The following is a 24,177-nucleotide window of genomic DNA, read 5'->3' on the forward strand; positions in this document are numbered from 1 at the left end:
TTCAAAGAATTTGGAGTACACAAATGTATGCAAACCTCTGAGGGCAAGTATGTGGAAAGGTTCCTCCCTCTTCCTACTTCCTTCTCCCTCCCCACAAGTAAGGCTTGCAGATGTTTTCCTCTGCTCTTTATTCTTTTGTTCCTGTTTGGCTGTGACCCTTACTCCCAAATGATTCTTTTTTGCCAAACTTTGTTTTTTCCTGAGCCTTTGATCCTGTGCTTTGACTCTTGCAGTATTGAACATGACACTATTATTTTGCTAGATTCATTTTATGATTCCTTACCTCTCAGAAGCCCCACAGACAATAGCATACAATTGTTTTGTCTGTGTCTCACAGCAAAAGAGGGGGTCTTACAAAAAAAAATACCACCTCACCTGAGTACAGGTGAAATATAACTTTTCATATGTAGGCTAAATACTTAAGATTATGCACTATGGCTATAAATTTGATTATCCAGTCTACCTTTGTTTATATATCTTCACATTCCCAGCTAGGGGAAACTAGTCAAAGGTTAAAAAATGTGATAGTAGAACCGAGTATAGAAGACACATAGCAGACAAGAGGCTAGGGTTCAAGCACTGGGTCAGGAACAACAGTTCATTGTTCTCAGAAAGAAATGTTGCCTTATGCCAAAACTGTAGATACCCTTTGGTCTTCTGATGACTTTTTTCCCTGCTTTCTCTGCTCATACATCTCAGTTTGATAAAGAAAGGTGGGAGAAAGAGGATGTCCTGTCTGTTTCATGGAAAGTAAGTGTACCTACACAGATAAAGTTCTAATTGTAGTTGAGTACCAGTCATATTGTAGATGACGTATGCTGTGAGGATATTGTAAACCAGGAATCCAGATCAACAAATCTAGCATTACTAGTAAACTAGAAAGGTTTTCCTGCCTGAAACTGTAATTCAGATACATATATTGAGTAGCATACACGTGTAACAATAATCATAGGAGGTACAACTTAAGAAAATTTGCAAGTATGTCTTTTCATACACCTCCTTTCAACTGCCACAGTGATTTACTAAGGTCTTACTATGCATCGCTTTTGAAGTAAGGTGACTCTATAGTCAACACAGAGTTGATCATGGAGGTTGTCTCTCTTTTGCAACAACAGTGGAGGAAGTTATTTAAGGTTACTACTGTCAGCTCCACACAGATCTTCAGACTATTCTAATTTATGTCATAGGCAGGCAGGCCTCAAGCTGTGCTCAGAGGATCAAAAGCAGCAGTAATAACTTTGAAAAAACATTTTATTCTGATGTCTATGTGTTAAATACAAGTCAACTGGAACAGAGGGAATCAAATGCAACTTTTTAAATTTGATTGAGTGAAATCAGCAATCTATGTGAAGAGAGGTAAGGGAGATGATACAGGCTTAGACAGTAAATAATTGCCCAAAGATTTCTTTTCATACTTTTTTTTTTAAAAAATAAGTATTTAGAAGCAAAAATCTAGTTAATATGTAAAAAAACCCGTAGGAGAAAAGATCAATTAGGAAGATTAAGGATAAAGGAAAGAAGGGAACAAGAGAGAAGGGAAGAGGGGTCTTTTTATTCTATCCATCTTCATAAAATACCTTCTCATGAAACAACATCCAAAATTTGAAAGAAACACTAAAAGGAAAAAAAAGTCCCATAGGATCAAGTCCAAATAAAGAAACATATTTTTGGCAGACAGTAAATCAAAATTGCCCAACCTGGTTCACTCCAAGACTAGCTGTCTACAAAGCTGGCTGGAATAAAGGGAAATGCTGAAGAGATCTGAGTTCACATTGGTGCAACCAGATGAGTCTCAGACAACTCTGTTTCTGCCTTCCTGACCCATAACCAAGGCAAGTGACATGCCCGGCTATCAGTGTCAGGAAAGATGTCTAGTGCTTCATTCTCTAGAGAATATCTGTGTGTAATTTCATATTTGTGTTTCCCAGATATAGGTTGCAGAAAACACAGCAGTACTTTTTGCAGAGCTGCTGGCAGAAGTCATGGATTTTTATACTGACATATGTACATGTACATATATGTACACACATATATATACACATATAATATTTATTTATATTTATATTAAAAAAAACCATTTACTTGACAATGTAGAAAACAACAACAACAAAAAAGAACACCCCCCCCCCCCCACTGGTAAATTGGCTGAATGTTGGAAGTCCTGGGTAGGATTACAGGACGGTTTTTGCTGGGTAACAAATTCAAGCGGCATGTATATTTAAATCATGATGCTAGACCATTTCCATACTATAGGACAAACACACACGTTTCTGCTAATTTTTAAAATAATAAATAATAATAAAATAGCCAAGATATGGATAGAGTTCAACACTTCTCCAAAATTTAGAAATATTTTGAAACTTTACGTAGAAAGTGACATAAAACAATTGGAGACAAGAATGATTAAAGCCCAATACTTGTAAGTAAACCTCATGAAAACGTGGGCATATTCTAATTTGTGGTTACCTTTTCAAGAAAAAATTGTCTAAGTACTTACATAGGTTAGTGCCAGATATTAAGTAGGCCTCACCTTTATTCTATTACACCCTAGAAACAACTTTTAAAAGTCTTAAATTCAAGAATATGGAATAGAATATCCTTGAAGTTTTTAATGCTCCTTAATATAGATATGTTTATAAGATGTATACAGAACAGAGATTAAATCCTGAAATCAAAGAAAAACTTCCCCCTAATCCTAATATATTTATTCTTGTTCTGTATCATCTCTACTATTCTATATATTGTTTTCCACATGCCAAATGCAAAAGGTTTTGCATTTCTACTCTACTTAGTATGATTTGTTGTCAAGCCCTGAAATTAATTGTCGTATTATTACTTGCAGATTTATAGCTCAATCAGCTTTGTAGTAGCCTCTTCTTTTATGGGTGTTCTTTCTTTGAACATTATAAAATATCTGTTACCTCTTTCCTTTTTTTTTTTTTTTTTTTTTTTTTTTTTTTGGTTAGGACATTTTTCAAAGCTCACTAACTTCGAGACCAGGAGAAAGTGGATTACATTTCACTGCTTAACTTAGACAAGGCACAAACCACTAGGCAAGATACTCTATTGTAAGCATTTTCAAGGTACTACTACATATTTAGTGCTCAGAAGTGAAATAACTATCATTATTTGAAGTGCTTTGGTTCAGAGATAACAGCTGGGGAAGAGGCATGCTAGGCCTGTTTCTGAGACAGTTCTCTCCTCCAGCTCTGCAGTTTGATGATATAATAAATCCAGCTTTCCAAGCTCTTGGATAAAAAGCATCAGGGTCACACAATGCAAAATATTTCTTTGATGTAAAGTTATTTGATAACTTTCTACTTAATTGATCACTGAAAAAAAGAGAGGATTTTCTCTGCTTTTTTTTTTTCTTTTTTTTACAGGTACCTCTTAAGGTTACTTTGTAATGTCTGCTCACACCAGCAGTGTGAAGCATACCAGCTTTGCCTGTGTGAATGCAGGAAACACTATCCCATACTTATTCTGTGATAAGATCACAATAAGGGAAATGACACATAATTAAGCCACATTCTAGGTTTTTTTCTAACTTATTTTCATGCCTTTGTCATAAATATTGCCATTGTTTCTAATTAGTCTTATCTAGATAGAAGATTTTGTTCAGACACTTCCCATGTGACAGCAGGCATATTTATTAGGATCCTGGAGTTATGCTGGAGCACTTGGGTTTAGATTTCGAAGTCCAGATTTCTCAGTCTTAGCTTCAACACACTCAAGTCATTTTCTAGAGACCAGAAAATCTTGTAAAACTTGTTCATCTCTATTTTACACTTACTTGCTCTGAGTTCTGATTAAAAAAAAAAAAATCTTATATTTTTCTATTTAAGACTGCCATCCACAATTTTCCTATTTTGGAGAGAGCGCTTGAGACCCAGTATTTAAGTTTAAAACATCAAGATGCATTGACAATCTAACTTCTAAATGGACTGCTTATGGAATTGTCACCTTTGTGAGCAGAGGTGAAACAAAGCTCATCCAGTACTAAACTAAACTTGAAATTCCATTCCTAGGAAAACAATCTGGAGTAAGTCAATCCCTTGACTTGTTTCTGGTAAACCCATTAACCTTCCACTAGTTATTAGATACTAAAGTAACTTAAGATTGTTTCTTTTTCTTATTTTTTAAAAAATTATACTATCATTGCAATTATGTCAAATTAATGTTGAATATCATACTTTTCAATTCTATATTGTTAATGGATCAGAATTTTTAGTTACTTTTTTTTTTCTTTCTAACTACCAATGTAAACCTAGGTTAGAAAGAAAGGAGGAAATACAGGTAAATTTTTGCCTTTTTCTTGCTATATAGCATGCAGGCATGAAATGTAGTGTTCATTGTGGGATGCTTCTAGGTTCATTTTAATGTCCAATAACTTCAGTGGACAGAATTTGTCTCCTCACGCTGATAGTATGAATTTGGTAACACATATACATGCACACTTCAAACTTCACAAAGTTTGAGGGATGCCTTTGTGAATTGCCATTTTAGATACATACTAAAACTGTAGCTCCCAATCAACACAAAGCAGGAGTTGATGGAAGTAAACCAGTCACAGACCCCACTCTGGACACACTTGGTTGGCTCCTTGAGCAGCAGATGGAAACAACTGATAATATATATGTTTTTATGAAATATCCAAATCTAGGATTTAATCAGAGAGATGGTCTTGTATATCAAAGAAAAACAATTTATATGTTAGCAGAAACTGTTACCTTTGGAAGAGTCAATAATCAATTCGAGGAAAAAAAAATTTTGTACCAAAGATGACACCTGAAACAGAGCCCCTGCACAACCTGTGATGCATGTGAAGTGGTGTTATTCTGGCATGAATCTCTGGTTTTACTACAGCATAAGTAAGCATCAGTATTTCTGATCTTTGACATGTTCTGGAAGATGGGAGAAACCACAACATTCATCTCAGGAATGCACTGCTGGTGACACACTGATGCTCCCAGTCCAGCCAAGCCACATCATGAAAGGCAAAAGGCTGGGCCAGTCAGGCTGCATTTTGAATTCTTGCTGTATCTGAGCAGAGAGTGATGGATGAGCTGTGTGCAAGAAAAGGCATAAACACCTCTTAAAAAACCACAGCTGCACTTACATCAGTCCTAAAAGGCGAACCAAGGGGGGAGAAATCATGAAAAACTGAAGAAAAATTGTTTCATTGGCATCTACAGAGGAAACAATTTTCAAGCACATATAGAATGCTAAGGTAACGTACAAAGTAGTTGGTGTCCCTCTTTATTTTTGCAATATTGCTGAAGTATTTCAGTGTCTCTTTCTCGTTCTTGCTTATTCCTGTTTTGAATGTATTTTTATTTGGATTTCCATGGAGCAGTGAAACTTGGATCAGGGTTCTTTTCTTCTTGGTCCCATATCTAAAACTTTTACACACAAAGAGCTCAATCTCACAACTGGTAATACATAAAGAGATGTAGCTGCTGAGGATAGTAACATAATTTCAAATATCACTTTTTTTAACTGACACCCATAAAATTTCACTGCCTATAGCATAATTGCAAGTTGCAGTCATCATTATTTCACACATTCTATTTCACTTCTTAGAAACAAAAATGTTTTTCAACAAGACAAATAACAATTGAAATATTTTCTTACAGATGTGATGAATTCTTGGATGCACTCCTAAAAGCTGCTATAACGCAGATAGGGGTTACAGGTTTTGGACCAGTCAGTAGGTGAGTTTCTATTACCTGGCTCTTTGTGATTATCCTAATCAACAGAGGTTATACCTGAGTTTAGGATATACACATCTGTTTACCAAAAGAAGAAATGAAGGGAGAAGTGACAATTCCAGTGTTTAATTCATTAATCTATTTGTATATATTTCTAAATATTTGGAAGCATCACTTTGAAAGCTATTAGACAAAATAAAAAAAAAAAAAACTGATATTTTTTAGATTTATCTAATAGCTCTTGCCACTGAGTTGGTGCCAGAGATTAAAATACATTTTTAATATACATTTCTAACCAAGATATTTGGACCATCAAACCACAAAATAATAACCTAGAAATTCCCCCACAACATTCCTGTATTATTAGTATTTTGATCCTTGATGGAGATTGGATTGCTGTAGAAAAGCTCATGCACTTTTTCTTCTGCGTCAAAGTGGGTTTCTGACAATATGATTGGCTTATGCTGACTTCCTCTGAGTTGCTGTTGCCTGCTTTAGGCTAAAGAAATCTATAATAGTTCTGAGTTATTTTTCCATTAAACAATCCTGCAGCTATAGTCTCTTCCCACTGATTATCATCAGAATCTCAGGCAAAGCTGCAGGAAACCCAAGAAGAAACATATAGTATCAGAGGAGAATGCTGAAGGATGGATGAAATGCCCATTTTACTTTCTTTTCAGTGTGTTTGTATTTACAAACTCTGAATGCTTCTTGAGCACAGTTGGTCCACCTGTGCCTCACACATCGAGAGGGCAATAAAGATAATTTATAATTATTATCATGTTTTTCTTCTTTCCATCACTCTTTTTTGGGTTCTTTTTACTCACTCTAGTATTTATATAGGTGCAAATAAAGAAAAATGGGTTGCCTCAATACTCACACAATCAGAGCTCTAAATATCCAATATTTGTGATGTTTATTTTTAGTAAAATTTTACCTTAAATTGTCTTACTTTACGGATTAAATATAGCTATTGGATGAGTTTCTTCTGTGGAACATTTTGTTTACTTAGTTTAAAGTCATTGCTTTTTAACCCACTTTCTGTACCAGTAACTGAGGTACACCCACCCACACCCAAACACACATGGACTACACAAAGACAGAGGCTTTCATTTTGTGTGCAGAAACATCCATCTCACTAGTGGTGGAAGGGAAGGGAACTCTCTCAAGAGTTCATTCCAAATGTGATGTCAAACTTACAATAAACAGGCTAATTGCACTGTTTACAGGATTTATTTTATTAGTATCCTTGTGATTGCTGCAATTGTAAATAAATCTGCTCCTTGCCACAAATTAATTTTGTTTTCCAGAAAGAAGGACAGATTTGCTTCCTTTGCCTGCAATTATAACAATGCAAAATATATATTTGTATTTAGTTTTCTTTAAGCAATGTAAGCCAGACAGCCAGGCAGATGTTGATCTTAAGAAATTATCACAGAACATGCTCACTTAACTTTAGATAGCGATTTAGCATTTGTGGCAAAATCCTGATTGTGTTTTTAAAACAGTTGCATTTTTAAATTGGCAACTCCAAAGTATATACAATATCTGAAAAATGATATACTCTTCCATGAGAAACAGCACTAATTCATGGTGTTCATGTCTGAACATTCAGTGAGGCTGTCAAGATAACATCATGCTCACATCAGCCATACAGCAATTGAACACTAAACACCAAAATGTGCTGGCAAGAAAGCAAATTTTCTCCTGTAACTCCTGGTTGCCTTGACTTAGAGAGATTGGTTTTGCACCATCTCTTCCCCAAAAACTGGAGGGAAGATTAAGGCTGTGTAGTGCCTGAAGGACCTCCCCAGGACCCTTGGTGGCTTTTGGATATCAGTAATATAATTTTATTTTTTAAAGAATCTGATTCAAATTTGAGTAACCTGAATGGGACATTAATGTAAGTAAACACACAATCTACAAAATTAACTGATATACTATGTTCATTTTGTGGTCAGATCTTTAGATAGTAGTTGCTTAGGCAGGATTTATTTCTTCATCCTACAGCATCAGCAGATTGCACAATAGTATTGAAAAACCCTCTCAGTGCAGGACAGCCTGTCAGAGCAGAAAATCAGCTGAAGCCTGCTTGTCTCTGTCCTCACGATGTGACAGAGGGACAACAAAAAAAAATGTTCCTGTCTTGTGTCAGCCTTGGCTACACTTTTGACTTCCAAATAGCGTTAGCAATTAATGTATTCTAAAGTAGCGTGAGAATTTCCAAGTACAGAACAGGGGAAAAAAACCTCTGATTAGTTCATTGGAAACACACAAAGATGCCATGTCATGGCAGTGATATTTCCAAACTGAAAAATGAAAAAAAAAAAATTGGATATGGAAGATTGTATTGGTTTCAAGATGAAGACATATGCACCTTATTTCAACTTATGCAAAGACTAGAGATCTTAGGAGTTTCTTTCCCCAGAGGAATTTTTTTACTTGAAAATGTAATGGAGATTACATGCTCATTTTAATTAAACTCTTGGGGAATTTAACACTTTTCAAAGATTTTTTTTTTGTCATTAATATTTTAATTTGGGCCAAAAATATTTTATTGTGATATTTTTACTTTATCAGTCCATGAGAAACTAGAATCTTACTGGAATCTAGTTGGACATGGTGTTAAGTGTTTTAAAATGGTATATATCTAGTCATAAAATAGGAATGAGTGCAAAAAGGCAGAAAATGCTCAAAAAAGTTAGCTAGATTTTTTATATTTTAAATTGAAATTACTAAATATACAAAATACCAGAATTTTGTTTTTAATAATTGATCTCTCTTGTTCACAGAAATGTGAGCCATGTTCTTATTCTGCCACATGTACATATCCATCAATCCATGTATCTCAAGGAGTTATAAGTATTTGTCATCACTTTCTTCTGGAAAACTGTTACAAATAAACCATTTAATTTTTCACTGTTAGATAATGGGTAAATCCTGTGGCATTTCACTAGTATGCTGCACAGGACATCATTAGCAGAGGAAAAGAGTCAGCAATGAAATCAACTGGACATTAAGCTAATTCACAAAACTTAAGTCCCTGTTAAGTGTAGTGTTGAACAAGCTTGATTGTTTCATTCACTTGTACAGCCATTGATGGGGTCCGAGCAGCCTAGTTAAGTTTTTATAAGGCTTTTCACTAGAGAACTTCACTAGAGAACATAATTGTTATTTCCACATACCTACATTCAATTTTCAGGGATTACTTTTAAGTGTGAATTCTCAGGTATTTATTCCAGCTGCCTCCTGTCAACCCATAATCCTATATACTGAGCTCAGTCCCCGCAGGGTAAGCACTTGATCCTAGGGTCAAAGGTCCTTTAGCTCTTGACTAATGCACCTCATTAGGAGAGGAAAGTTGAATGTCTCCAGTAATTCAAATGTCATGAGAAGCAACAGAACTATATATTTTTAATTGTGTTAAACAGGATTGTTTTATTTGAGACACAACAGCAACAACAAAAAAAAAGCTGAAGGTTTCCCATTTATAACCACTGGAAACACTGTCTCATTTGTCGTGCATCCATGTGTGGTGAAGGAGTGTGCAACTAAGCTGGAAGGAAATTAATTAATAGTTCAATCATGTGCATTAACTCTTTTTGTTGTGGTAGGAGGCTGGTCATAAATTGATAACTATTCATTACTCAAGTATTTGGACTAAAATGAACACATCAGTTGAATGAAATGCTGTTTTTCTTAGTACTTTATGTATGGTAGATATGTTAGGTAATGGTTTTATCCTGTGCTGAAAAAATAATCACCTCATAAAAAGCAGGTTTTGATTAAGCAATGAAACTGGAACTTAAGTTCACCTGAATCCCTAAGCAAATGTAAGCTACTGCATTTTCTACATGAGCTTTTCTATGGGATCACTGCAGCTACAAAAAATTCCCTTTGCTTTAGAAGTTGAACACAGTTATTTGCATTTTAATGTTTGTATTTTGAATGCTTTTTTACTTTAAATTGAAATCAGCAATTCTAGCTGTTTTTCACTCTTGCATTCTAAAGGAGCTTTGCAAGGTAATTATGTAAGCTAATTTGTTTGTAAAATATGAACTGCAATTATTCAGTCAGAGTGCTTCATTCATTTCAGTAAAAAAACTTACACTTTGGCATCCAAACAAGTTAAAAGAAAGAAATGACAGTTATAGTTTTACGCCAACTACTTGTTAAAAAAAGAACAAAACATTTTGCATATTAATTGTATGGATATACAGAACATGAAATCTTAGCGTCACCAAAGCCAAAAGCACTTTTACACTGATTTCAAAATGTGAATTGTCCCTAAAATTTGTTTCATCGGACTTCTGCCTGACAAGAATTTTAGGACTATATGTTGGATTTTCTGACAGTTCCAGATATTTTCTGGAATACAGATAAGGTATGTGATTTTAATCATTAGAGGAAACAATAACACAGGAGTAGATATGATTATATGATCTCTGGTTTTATATCATGATTAAAAGTGGATTTCCCAAAATATTTTGATATCAGAAAAATCCTGACACTTTTTCTATGGGTATTTTCTTTTAATGCAATGATGAAACATAAATGTGAGGAAGGGAATTTATTTGATTAACAGATAAATTTGGAAAAAGATGAACAGTTCGGACTCACAATTCATTCTTTGCCTTGGGATTGCCACAGTTATAACAACTGTACTTAATCTACGTCTTATTTAATGTCTCCCATTCTGAATAAAATGGGATTTCACACTGTTTCAGAAATGTGTTAGTAAGTATTTTTATTATCATTTAATGGAAAGTCTTGAAGATTTGTTAGCAACATGTTAGCTTGGTTACTGTATGAATAATACATATAATATTTTATCTTCTCCTAAATTTAAAAGACTGCACAAATACATTTTTTTAATTCCATCTGAAGACAGAGAAATTACACAGTGAATTTACTTTGATTTTTTTTCTGTTTGTTAACAAAAGCCCACCAAGCAAGACCCCACCTCCTCAAAAAATCTCTTTCCTAAACAGAATAGGTGCTTTCTAATAAAGTATTTTTCCTATCTACATCTCCTTCAGCTACCACCCCTGCTGGAAAATATTTTCTGTTATGGCCTGTTTTCAAGGCAAAATCCATCCAGGTGTTTACGCTGTGCAACATTTTATTTCAGTCTTTATTTCAGAGTATATAGCTATGATTTTCTATCCAAGTTCAAACCCCAGCTCATAAACTGTGTGTACATTGACTATTTTCTGCTAAAAACACTTGGCTCACACTGTTCACTTCTCTTAAGCAATCTTCCACTTGAGTCTTTTTCCTAGGAATTTCTTTAAATGAAAACCAGTAACAGCTCTCCAGATCTGGGAGGCTAAGTTATCCTGTAACAATAACATGGTTTAATTTAAGCTGTGACAGCAAGAGCAGACTTACTGGACAAACTCATGTTTGTGTCACCAGTACACATTATTTCAAAGTGTCATTTACTACAGCTGTAAACTCTAGCCTTCTGGTTTGTAAAAGTTGTATTAAACTCATCCTGCTCATTGAAGAAAAACAGTTACATCTGAGGTAGCTTTCATTACTGAATTGTTTTGTGCATCTATTTTCCTGCTGGCTGTTGTTAGCTGCTATGATTTCCCTGATAAACCAGTAAAACAGCTTTGTTGGCTCTCATCCCTCTCTTGACTCTTTTACCTATCATAGCCTTGCATTTATTTGTACACACTAATCTACACATAAAAAATCTCAAAGAACAGGAAATTTTCTCAAAGGGTTTTATTGATGGTTATTTATTACAGCTGCAGGTGTATATTTGGAGAGATTTACCTGTGCATATTTAATTGGTCCATTTGTAAGTCATAGAATCATAGAAAGGTTTGGGTTGGAAAGCACCTTAAAGATCATCCAGTTCCAATCCCCCCTGATACAGAGGCAGGGGCACCTTCCACTACATCAGTTTGGTCAAATATGCTACACAACTACTTCTTCAGGATTTAGTGATGTTACATCTCTAAATAAACATAATAGAATATTTTACCCTTCATTTTTCTGGGCTTGCCATTGAATTCACACTGCTGCTGGTCTTGCTCCTCAACTGTAGCACTGTTAAGAAGATGACAGCTGACCACTTAAAAAAAGCTGATGGGATGATTGAGGGCTGACAGTGCTTTTCTGTCTCCCCCATGGTGCTGGCAGGCCAGCTCTGTTTATGATGAGTGTTTCCCTTGTCTGTTCCTCAAGAAGCACCAAAGATTTCCCATAGGGAGGATATTCTGTTCTCTTCAAGTTGCTCACACAGGAAAAAGAAAGTATCTTTCTATGGAGACTACAGATGCGAAAGCAGAGGACAGTTTGCCAGAAAAACAGATTGGAAACATACTAGGTTGACAGAGTACTTTCCCTCCCTCAAAGATGTTGAAAGGCACACATCTCTACCTCATTTTCATTACTGTATTGAGAATGGGCTTATAGAAATAATGGTAAATAGCTAAAATCTCAGTATTAATGCAAAAGCATTGTATTTCATATTGCTACTATTCTGCATCTGCAGGCTTCCTCTTATGTGTCCTATCTTATGAACAATATGTATGCTTTTGATTTAGGAGCCAACAACGTTTTAAACTCTGACAGTAAAGGAGACAAAAAAAAGGGAAAAAGGGAAAAGAAAGAAGTGGAGATATGATTGAATTACATAAAACATATTTTTCTTTTAAAATGCTATAAAAGATTCAATAGTTGAAATTCCTCAGGGGTGATCAGATTTCTTTCAGAAGGTGCTCTGTATTGGGGCCAATATATGTATCAAATACTGCTGATAATTCAGAAGTTTTTGGGTTTTTTAAATTGAAAGTCACAGAAACGAGTTGCAATAAAAGCTGCATTAACAGCCAGAGCTAAAACTGAGGCTATTTATTTATGCTCTTTCCTTTGGTTTTGATCTTTTAAAGAACGTGACTTGCCATTTTTTATACTCTGCTGGGATTTTCTCCCTCACCACTCATTATTATACTCCCACTGTCAATCTGATCATGCAGTTTCATATGATTCAGTTAAAAAGAAATAATCCACCAGCAGTCAGCTCTGCATGATTTTGCAATTTTTTTTACTAGGGCTCTGATTCAAAATGCAATCAGATGAGTGAGAGGACATTGGTTGTTTTTAATGGGCTTTGGTTCGAGCTATGAATGCCCTTTTAGGGCACATCATTTTAGGTTATTCTGTGCATGTAATTGTTCTTTTTAGATGCCCTTTATCTTTACACAAAGCTAGTCTCAGCAAATAAAGTTAAACAAATCCACAATTTATCTATTGTTTAGAATGGACAAGAGGGTTTTTTTTCTTAATTTTAAGGAATATTATTTCTTAGAAACTACCTTATTCCAGAGACTACAATATTTGGAGGGTTCTTCAAGTACAATCCATAGTTCCTATTTGCATTTGAGACCGCAAGTTTTTACATTTTTCACATTTGCCTCATGAAAATAACTTGGGATAAGAATAATTTTTCAAATGTTATTTATAGATAAAAAGTAATCCAAGGATAAATACTTCCAGAGTGCAGCTACTGTGTGTATCTAGGCTAGACATACATATCTCAGTGTTTTGTTTTTTCAGTCTGACTAATTGTCTTTGTCTTTAATGACACTCCTTCAAATGTCTGTTTTATGTTTCACAAATACTTAATCATCACTTTTCTTCATCTGTTTATTGATAGAGTTTAAATGTGCACATGTGAACCAAAATGACATTAGCTGAGAAAAGTTTGGGCAGAAATCTGGGGTTTTTTTTTCCATCGTTCACATAAAATCTTTTCTCCTACCTGAAAAAAAAAACCCAAAACGATCACATCTTTGCTTCTTTGCTGTAAATATATGAAGAAAATGGTGTGGAAATGGGAACTGTTACAGCATGCATAAAATATACTTAAAGAGTACCCAGAGGAGAAAACATCACTGCCCACGGCCCCATCCTGGTCTGTATGAATTGTACCAAGCAGACCAGTAAGCCTGCTCATTCATGCAAACGTTGCACACGTGTTTAAAGCCAGAAAAATAGTGTCTCATAGATGGAAGCTCTTATACTCTAATGAAACACCTTTGAGTATGATATAATGTCAATGGAACAGCATGTGGCTTTGGTACATATAAAAGCAATTATGGAAGTAATATTACAGGCTGGCTTGCCTTTTCCCTTTGGTTTCAGGGCTTCAGACTCCCTACAAGCTGAGTCAGAATGATAGCACTTTCATTCTTGTCATCATCTCACAATAAAACTTTCCATTCTTTTAATTGCTCAGAAGCCCTTCAGATACACCATGTATCCTTATATTACAGCCATATACATTAGCTAATATTTTACAATTTACTCTGGGTTGTTTTGTGTTTTAGAAATTTTAGATAGTCTGAGATGGTTTTAATAATAGTGATTTCGTTTCTAGTTATTTATTGACTTTCCCACATGATCTGTCTTGAAACTATGGTATAGCACATGTCCAGATTTCAGAGAAATCCAAAAATATAATGTTAGATGATATATACAAAGAGTATGTTATGTTGAATGTATTGGCCACTGATGACCTGCTCCATCTGTCTTGCCCCTGACATGTTAGCTGGACAGGGTAGAGATGAGGCAACCTCTAAAAACAAGTCATTATGAGAAGAAACAGCAGCCCAGAAGCAATCAGGTATTTTGCTGAAAAGTTCAAAAGATCCTATTTGGTGCTAGTTTTTTTTTTTTTAATTTTTTAAAATTTTTTTTAACCTGCTTTAATGCCCATAATCACTGCAAACATGATATTTGCTTACTGAGTTTTAGAGGATGACTCAATCTTTCTAAGCTTTAGCAGTGCAGTGGTGCTGGTAAAGAATCTTCAAGACCTGTTGGGCCTGTCTCTTCCTTCTGTTTTTGTAGCTCAGGACTTGAACCCTGATAAACTCTGGCAGAGTTATCCTTCAGTACTTTGTACCTATCCTATCCTCCTCATATATCTTTAGGGTCAGTTCTTCTGCAACTAATGAATGATTTTTTTCCCTTCCTTATCCTTTTAAACAACTTTGAATATGTCAAGCCCATTAGTATAAAAATAGTCTGATTTGTATACCATACATTATGTCATTTATTATATTATGCTGTAGGTCAGCTACATGCTCACATATGCATGTATGGATATAGTCAGTTAAGGATTAATATATTTTGTGCATTCATACATGGACAGTATTAATTTTTAAAGTGTTTTGTGGTATAGATGATATGGGCATCATTGCACATGGCATACTAGACTGCCTGAGAAAATGCAAGGTTATATTTTTTGTAAGAAAAATCTGTCACAAATACTTACTAAAATGCATTTTTCCTCTAGTGCTCTAACAGAGATGGAAACACAGTCCAAATCCATTGTTTTATTTGAAATTTTCATATTGGTAGTTCACATCATGCTTTTAGGCTACTGAGTAGATGAAGTAAGAATTTGAAACAGCAGAGTAACTAAGTACTTCAGAACTTAGCACAAAAATCCAGGGTGAGGGGGAGGGGGAAATGGTGAACAAAAAATTAAATATGTTATACATGCCAACTGTTGACCACTTATTCACATCATGCTGGGTTTTTAAGTGGTTCTCTCATTTGGTTACACATTAAACCCACTCCCTGTGTAAAAGAAGTATAACCTTCCATTCCATGGAGAAAAATCCCCTGTGTATAGTGAATTTTACCTCTTCTTAGACCTAATTTAAAATTTTGACTTCCTCCTTCAAATGATATTGAATTTTAATACAATAATTGGTGGCCTGTGACACTTTTACTGAGCTGAATACTATTCCAACTCTTCTATTGTGCTTTTGAAGCTTTCCTAGAGCATCCTGTGAAAAGAGCAGGAAGATTTGTGCTAGTGGCTTCTACTATTCAGATGTATTTGGTTTAGTTCCTCATCCTTCTGGTTGGAAAGCTAGCACTAGCACAGTAGATGGAAGCTTTCTGGAAAATTATTGAAAGTCCTAAAAGCCAGAATTACAGCCTTACAATATCCCTATCTGGGGGAAATACTCAGAAGAGCTACCGTATTGTAGTCATTATAATGCCATTTTTTAAATCAGAAACATGACAGTTTATTTACTAATATGTAGCTCTGTTCACAGCCAAGGTCCCTGGTATAGCCCCTCCCAAAGATCTGCAGCCCAGGGAGTCCCCAGAAGCAAAAAGTAAGAGTTTCAAGAACACAGACCAAAGGGTGCTTCTAATACCCACGGAGAAAATGTAATAATTTCCCAGCCATCTTTGCCACTTTTACCTGTGGTCTCACAAAGACCTCAATAAGGACTTAATAATGGTGCAAGTATTGTATAACAGCTTTTACTGGCCCCCTGTGTTGTATTTCTTTCTTAGAACAAGCCCTATTTGCTTAAGGACTGCCTACACATGAATGTTAATCATTTGTGATCACATAACACCATCCCCCAAAATACGTGACTAAAATTAAACTACAGATGGTGTTCACAAAGGTTAACCTTAGCCTGGGGTGCCAAATCCCCTCAGAATCGCTCCACAGTCAATGGGAAAAGGAAATGTCTCCTTTAACACAGTGTTCTTCAATCTGTGCTCTGGGAACCAGTAGTGATCTGGAAGACATCTGATGGTAGTTCATGAAAATGTTGGAAACGTTTAACTTTCCCCTGCAGAAAACACCCCCAAGCTATATACAGAAATTCCTACGTATGCACACAAGCAAATAATCAATTTGGGAGATTTTAAAAGTAATAAACAGAGCCTGAAAGGGCATTTGGCTGTAAATGAAAACCATTATGACAACACTTCATAACAGTACTTTGATTTTTTTTCTTTAAAGTTGGGTAGACTTTCAATTTGAAAAAGAAAAGAGCTGAAGCTAATTTTTGAGTTTCTCTCCCAGGCAACTACACAAAATTATAATGGAAACACAGTTGACTTTGGAAAGACTTGCTTTTTCTAAAAGCCCTTACATTTTGAAATATCAGAATATGAAAAGTGATGTCCGTGGGGTAGTGCATCCAGCATGGTACATTCAGTCATCATTTCTTGAGGGTTCATCCACTGGATATTAACATCATATCCTATCCTTCCAAAGTATGGTTGAAGAAGTATTAAACCCCAAAAGAATTCAATGAATTAACTTTTAACTGAGTGATATAAATCTTTATTTTTTTAAATAAACCTGGCGATATTAGTTTTCAATGAAAAGAATCAAAAGCATTGTTGAAGTCAAAGTCCTAGGCTATGTCACATGAAATTATTCTAAATTGCAGCTTGTAAAAATATAATGCAGTCAGTGAATGTTTTCCCTTTAATTTGACTAAAGATTTTGTTAATTACAGCAGCTTTATGGTTATTTGTATCAAGTAGAATTCGTTCCCATTTGGACAGCACCATAAGAATTTCTGTCAAACAGATGGACTTCTCATGGTTTTAATTCCTTTGAGAAATCTTCGCTTTTTTGCACATGAAACAAAGAAGAAGAAACCATTGTGAGGGTCTTTTTTTGTGCAATCTTTTTCTAGTTTGACTTGCATGAGGGAACAAGTCTGATGCTGTGTTCAGTGAAGAGACTAGGTTAAAAAAACCCAAAAACCTAAACCCATTTATTCCATCCCTTTGGGTGTTCATCATGACTTTTAATTTTATTAATATGTACATTGACTATTTTTTGCTCAGTTTTGTATTCTGATAGTAAGTTATAGTAATTTATACCGTGGTAAATCATAAATCCCATTGTAAATAGGAGTTTGTTCCAAACAACCTGTGGTTGGATTCTGATCTCATTCCAAAATTTTCTCCTCAGGACATTTGTTTCTCTTCATTTGAACTATGCCAATTCATCTCATGAAGCACATCGCTTACACGTCTCAAGAGATCTCCCAGCATAAACTTTCTGAATATTTATAGTTCCAGGGATAAGAAAAATAGGAGGAAGAATATCTATGTTTGAACAAAATAGTATCTAATAGAAGGCTTGGCATCTCCAAATGTCTAGATTTTCTTGAAGATGGGCAAAGTTCTTAAATAATCGACTAAACACCAATTCTAAGGAATAGAGAATTGGTGGCATAATAAACTGATAAAATTTTTGCATGCTAATTTTAAGGAACTGTCTGACCAGAACTTTAGCCTAGAAATAAATTAACAATTGTAGCATACAGATCATTTAATCAAATGATACATAGAATCAAATGATACAAATCACATCCCAGGATGCCTGATTTTCCAGATCACTCACAATTTGGAATACTCTGTGGCTCTTTGTCAGTGGGCAAGTTCAGAAAGGGCTTACAGGGGAATTCTAGGATGCGAGAGCAATGACCTCACAACTGAATTTGTCCCAGCATGGAGTGTTGCTGTTAGCTGAGGACTGCACCAGAACCAGGAGTTGTAAATACACGTTCACTGCCTATGGGCCACTGCAGCTAATGGAATACAAAGTACAGGTTTGTGAAATCCCTTTTGTGAAGTCACCTCCATTTAGAGGTGTTTAAATGCCTAGTTTCTGTCTAGGTTACTGGTAAGAGTAGCTGATATTTTTTTGGTCATCCAAAACAAGATAATCTTGGAAGTGATGAAAAGGTAATCCTTTTAGAAAAGAGTACAAAAAGCAAAAATTTGAAATCAGAGAATTATTTTTAAAGGCCTGACCAGAACTCAGTAATTTCTTAATGTGGTTTCATTTCGAGAACTGAATATGAAAACACAACTTTTAATGAACATTTATTCAAGCCATGAGAGAAAAATCAAATTCCTCATCTAGAAATTAGCCTCATCTAGTTTCTTCATATAATTTACAACAAATTTACATTTTTGAAAAAAAAACCTAAACCGACAATTAAATGATTATGAGTATATATTTTCACTATAACAGAAATGCAGATGGAAATGCATATGCACCTTACTGAAAGCTTGCAGAAGAACGAAAATGCCATTTGGCAAATGATGACTGTTAAAAGAACAAACTTAGCTGTTCTATATAGTCCAGAAATAAAATGGCTAGGATTGGGTAAGTTTTGTTTTTGTTCAGTCAAAATGTTTTATTTGAATTTGTGTTGCACGTTCCAGCCCAAGGTAGAAAGCTTCACCATGGAGATCACTCAAGCAGAAAAAAAAAATGGTACAGAAGAAAAGGACCATATTTTGACAAAACCATTTTTATATTTTGCACGATTTTGATATGTGATTTTGATAATTTCTATAAAATTAACACAATTCTGTAAAGCATTTTCATTCAAAAGATGCATATTTCAAATGTGAAAAGATGTAACCAATTCTTAACTTACGGCTTTTCAGATAGAATTACTAATTTCCTTAAAGATTTTACACTTAACAGTTATAGATTAATAATTATCCTGAGAAAAAATTGCCTCCTAAATAACAATTTACATCCAAACACACTGAACATGACTGCTGGGCAAGTGAGACACTATGGAAAGAAAGGGTATATCAGTGGAATGAGATGAAGAGATTTTACAGATTCACTTGCATGACAGAGTGAAGCACTGTGTAGAATTATGTGATTTAGTTCTCAATGAGAAGCAGGGATATGAAAAAATGTTTATTTGAAAAATTCCCAACTGGTTCTACAATGAAGTCAAACAGTTCACTTATCATAATACTATTATAGTACCCCCTTTTAAATAAAGATTAATAGCAACATGCTGCATTTTTTTTTTCAAGATAAAGATTTCCATTTAATAAGCTTACTGTGAATTATATCCTCAATGCAACCATGTTCTCCATCTCCTGTAAAAATATCCATCCTTATTGGCTTTTAGTTGTAATCCCGGGCAATGTCTTTCTTGCATACTGCGTGCATTTTTCACAAACATGTCAACATAACACTCCTCGAGAAGGACATTGTTTACTTTGGACAAACCTGCCTCATGGAGGATAAAACCATTCTTTGTGAACACTTATGAAGGACAAGAGTGTGTATGGTATTTATGAAATGTTTCATTATGCAGTATGTGGTTTCCATTATATAAATAATTCTTTCCCCCACATCTACTTCTCTGTGGGAATATTGAATAAATAATTTAAGGAGAAAAAAAGAGTAGGAAGAAATAAGTATAAACAACTTGAAAGATGATTCGTAAGTTGAGTTATGTTAATTGTATTTCCTACTGAGACATCAAAGTACATTTGGTAACATGAAATATATGCACCTTTCCAAGATTTTATATTTTGGCTCTCTTAAGGGTGTTGATAATTATCCACAATAGCTTCATGGAAAATATCCCCAAAAGTTTTGCTTAGTGTTTATTTTCCTAGAGCAAGACATCACTTATAATCTCATTTTTAAAGGGTTAGTTCTTTGCTTTTCTTTAGTGAGACACACTGCCTAGTCCACAGTCAGAGTATAGAAGTGCTTATCACAGTCACATAACTTTTCTTCTTATTGCCTTTAAAAAACTTATTAGCCACAAGAGAGAGAGAAAACTATCCTAAACCACTCAAAAAATCCCACAACACTGGCAGAGCACTAATTTTGGCTACCCTCTTTAAGAATCAATATGCATGAAAATAATTGGGGTTTATCTATATTCCAGTAATATCAGGAGACCCTGATTGGAGATTCAGGTCAATATTTTCTAAAGTGAGTAAGTAATGCAGCAGCTACAGCCATAAAATAGCAAAGGCAACAATTTCACAGCTTAGTTCTGTGAGTCTAAATTTCAGATACTTGAAGTCTATCTCAGTTTTGTTGCCCTGGCTGACTTTGGTTATCTGTGTTTCTGCTGCTAGTTGTTTGCAGAACTTCCCTAGCATTTTCAATACAGAGGTGATCATGCTCACAGAGGTATACCACGAGTCATGATACAGAATTTCCACCATGTATATGTCCTGGTGAGCCTGTTCTAGAAGATGATTCTTATGAAATAAGAGCACTCCTATCAAATCTGGATAGGCTAGAACCAAAACTCGGAAAGCAACGTCTTCCTGCAGCTTCCTACAAGAGTGAAAAGATGGAAAAGTCAGGAAATTCACTATTATGTATAAACCAACCATTATCTTATTGTCTTTATCTGAAAATAATTTGATAAAAGTTTCTGAAAAATCATCAAAAGGATGGAATAATACACTTTCTAATTTTTTGCCTCTCTTCTCTAGAATAGGGAATGAACTTGGATGGCATTTGCTACAACTGTCTGGAAAAGAACAACATAAATATTCTGAGGTTTTATCCATAGATTTTTTTTTTTCTCCTCTTGTTCTACCTGAAGACGTGTCAAAATTTCCAAAGTAAAGAAGGGGAGAGAAAGACAGTAAACACCCACCTGAGATCTAGCACATTTATTAATGTTTTTGGTCTAACATTATGTGGTTCAGAGAAATGAATATATCTGCTGTGTGGCATGGAGTTCTCCAAAAACCAGTTAATGAATATTTAATGAGGGCAAAATAGTTTCAATGGGAGTACTTTAAAGACCGAGCAACTCAATAAGCCAGGGTGAAGTAATATGCTAGGGAGGAGGGAAAGGTTTCACATCAAAGTCATCACTCAGTCTGTGTTTTTCTCTAGAATATTAAGTTTCAAAAAATGCATAAACCTGGCTGTTCAGGAAAATTTCTCTAACCTCGAGGACTACTGACTGTTCTAAGATCTCGTTCATACTTTCTGGCTTCCATCTAAATTCACAAGTGACACTGCTGAGAAATGCATTAAAAGCTGTGGTTTCTCTAAGAAAAGCTCTTAGTTGGCCAAACCGTGGAATTCCTACTTAGAACTTGTGTTGGCAAGAGTATTTCTTTAAAGATGGAGGAATTTGTTTCAATAGAATTTGGCCAAGGTAGTTATTTTCTCAGTGAATAAGATAAAACTGGTATCATCAACACCAATTTTAGACACACACATAAACAATAGCCTATCTTCTGCTAGCAGAAAATGACGGGTTTTGAAATAATTGGGCATGCTGTAATGTATTTTATTTTTCACCATGTTTCAGAATATATTTGATTGTTTCCCCCACTGATGATATTTAAACTGCAATTTCTTTATTTGAATAAGGCAGTTTGAAATCAGGCCACAAGTAACATATTGCTTTGTTTAAACTGATTATACTTGCTTGGTCTTATCTTGTTTTATGTGTTCCATATCATCAGCAGGATGCACAAGAGATGCCTTATACTACATGCATTCAGAATGGCGGCTGTGGAGGGATTACCAGCCCAGCTCTGGTATAAAGCCCCCTTTAGAAGTTGTTGACTACAGCACTGTATCCCAAAGCACTGGCAATGACTAGGAAACACACAATTGTTAAATCTTGCTGTAGGGCCTTGCAGTTGGTTCAACGGAAACTTTAGATAGTTTTCACCAAATTTGCTCTTTCTTCCCCACTCTTCTCACCCCAGATTTTCACCTAATTATTGTTTATTTTTATTGCACAGCATTCTATTATTAAAACAAGATATATTATTAAAATACTGTGAAAATTTTTAAACTGTGTTCCTTACTTTTGTACTTGGCTTGATTAAAATCCATTTTCTCTAGTTGTAAAGTTCTTGCTGGTAGATTCCTGTGCCTACCAGGAGAGGTCTCTTCCTGTGAGATGAACCTGAAAACTAAGAGCCAAATAGATTTTTCCTGAGTGTTTTTTCAGGCTCAAGTCCTCTTTTCAATGCAGGGGAAACTTTCTTAAATTTGTCTAGACTATTAGAGATGCGAATACTATAGCTCAGAACTACCAGTCTTAGCATCCAACAGCAAGCAGATGGTCAGATTTTATTAAAAAAATTATAAAATCTCTTTTCTATAAATTTATCTTACACCTTATGTATGGCATATGAAGTGGTGCTTACTATCAGTTATACAAAAGTAAAGGAACAAATTATCTCATGTCAAGCATACCCATGTTTTCTTTCTTTGTTTTTTCCCTATGGTAGGCTTAGGCAAAGTGTAATGGCCGCCAAAATAATCAGAAAAAATTAACGTGCCAAGTACAGTGGATCAGCTAAAGTTTTAGATGGAGAAAAGCCAGAATATTTTTCAAGGAAAACACTGGGACTGAAGGTTTGGGGTGAGGTCATAAAGAACCATCCTCTGGCAGGCTAGGAGACAATGTTATTTAAATTCCTCCTTCTTTTAATGTCAATACTTGGCAAAATTCCATTAGTCTCATAAAGGCACCGCAATTTCAAAACACTGTAAACTGTATTTGTTACCTGATATTATGCCTCATTTGACTCCCCTTTCCACACCCACTCCAAAAAGAATCACACAGGACTTTATGGAGAGAGAAGTTGGGCTATTTTGGCAGTCCTTCAAAACATAAATTAGGTTCAAACAAAAAATACATGTAAGGATATTATTTGGTTTATGCATTCTTATTCCAGAATTACTGTACTTTGTTCTATATTATTTAGTTCCTCTTGCCTCTGGGGAAGTATTTTTTATCCATGAAAAACTAATTTCTGGTGTTGTTCATGCATATAATCTTGTTGTTTTCTCATAACATTTAAAGGATGTTGGTCACTTTACAGCTGATTGTACATTTTACCTTGAGTTCTGCAGGCCCTCAAAGAACCAATGTGGAACTTCTGTAGCCAGTTGCATTCTTAACAGTAAGGGCACCCTGCAGAAAAGGCAGGCAATGCAGTTTTGCATCCTAAATAAGGAATAAGAATGGCTTGAAAGAGTGCGCCCAGAGTTAATGATGTACTTTTTTTTTTCTGGGTTGCGACGAAGACAATTGCATCTGTTCTATCTACCCAAAAGTAGAACATACCTGAGTTGTTTTTTTTTGTTTTGAAACAAGTAATATTGTTCACTAATTACTTGAGTGAGTATTTATAAGAATTCTGCAAAAGCTTTTCATTGCCATAGCACAATTGCTAAATTGTACAAAGGCCTAGAATATTGCTTACAGATTTGACCACTCTCTATTTTTACCAACAGGAGAATGAAAACAAAAGTACAGTCATCCAACAGTGCAATATTCTGATGAATAGTAAATAACTGGGGCACTGCCAGACTGATCCTAAAGAAGTATGTACCACATATGTGGTCAGGAAATAAATTACATTTATCATCCACCTTTGGTTGCCTCATTCATCCATCTCTGCCTAGACTACCTTAAGCATTCCAAACACTGAGTTACATCAAAGTCTCTGTCCAAAACAGAAAGAAGAGAAGGAGTAGTAAGAAAACAATTTTCCCCTTCACCTCAGCTGGTACAACATTAATCTTTCTCTACAAAATATTGACAACTGTTGCTGGTCAGTTTTGAAATGTGAGGCAGTAAATAATTATCTTAGTGTCTAGATTGACAATTCATAAAGCACTTGACCTAAGAAGATATTGAGCAGTTCTTGCATTTCTGTTTCTTAAACTCATTTTCCTGTTAACCAGGTGAAGAAATCAGACAGAATAAACTAGATCAGGCAGGGGCTTGATAGGCTACCTAATTCATCCCCCTTTGTAGTTTTCTAAAACATTTCCCTTAATAGTTTTCTATTATTATTATTATTATTATTATTATTATTATTATTATTA

The sequence above is a fragment of the Chamaea fasciata genome, unplaced genomic scaffold, assembly GCF_029207755.1.
Source record: "Chamaea fasciata isolate MVZ Bird 193981 ecotype frontalis unplaced genomic scaffold, bChaFas1.0.hap1 SCAF_5, whole genome shotgun sequence".
Taxonomy (NCBI): Eukaryota; Metazoa; Chordata; class Aves; order Passeriformes; family Sylviidae; genus Chamaea; species Chamaea fasciata.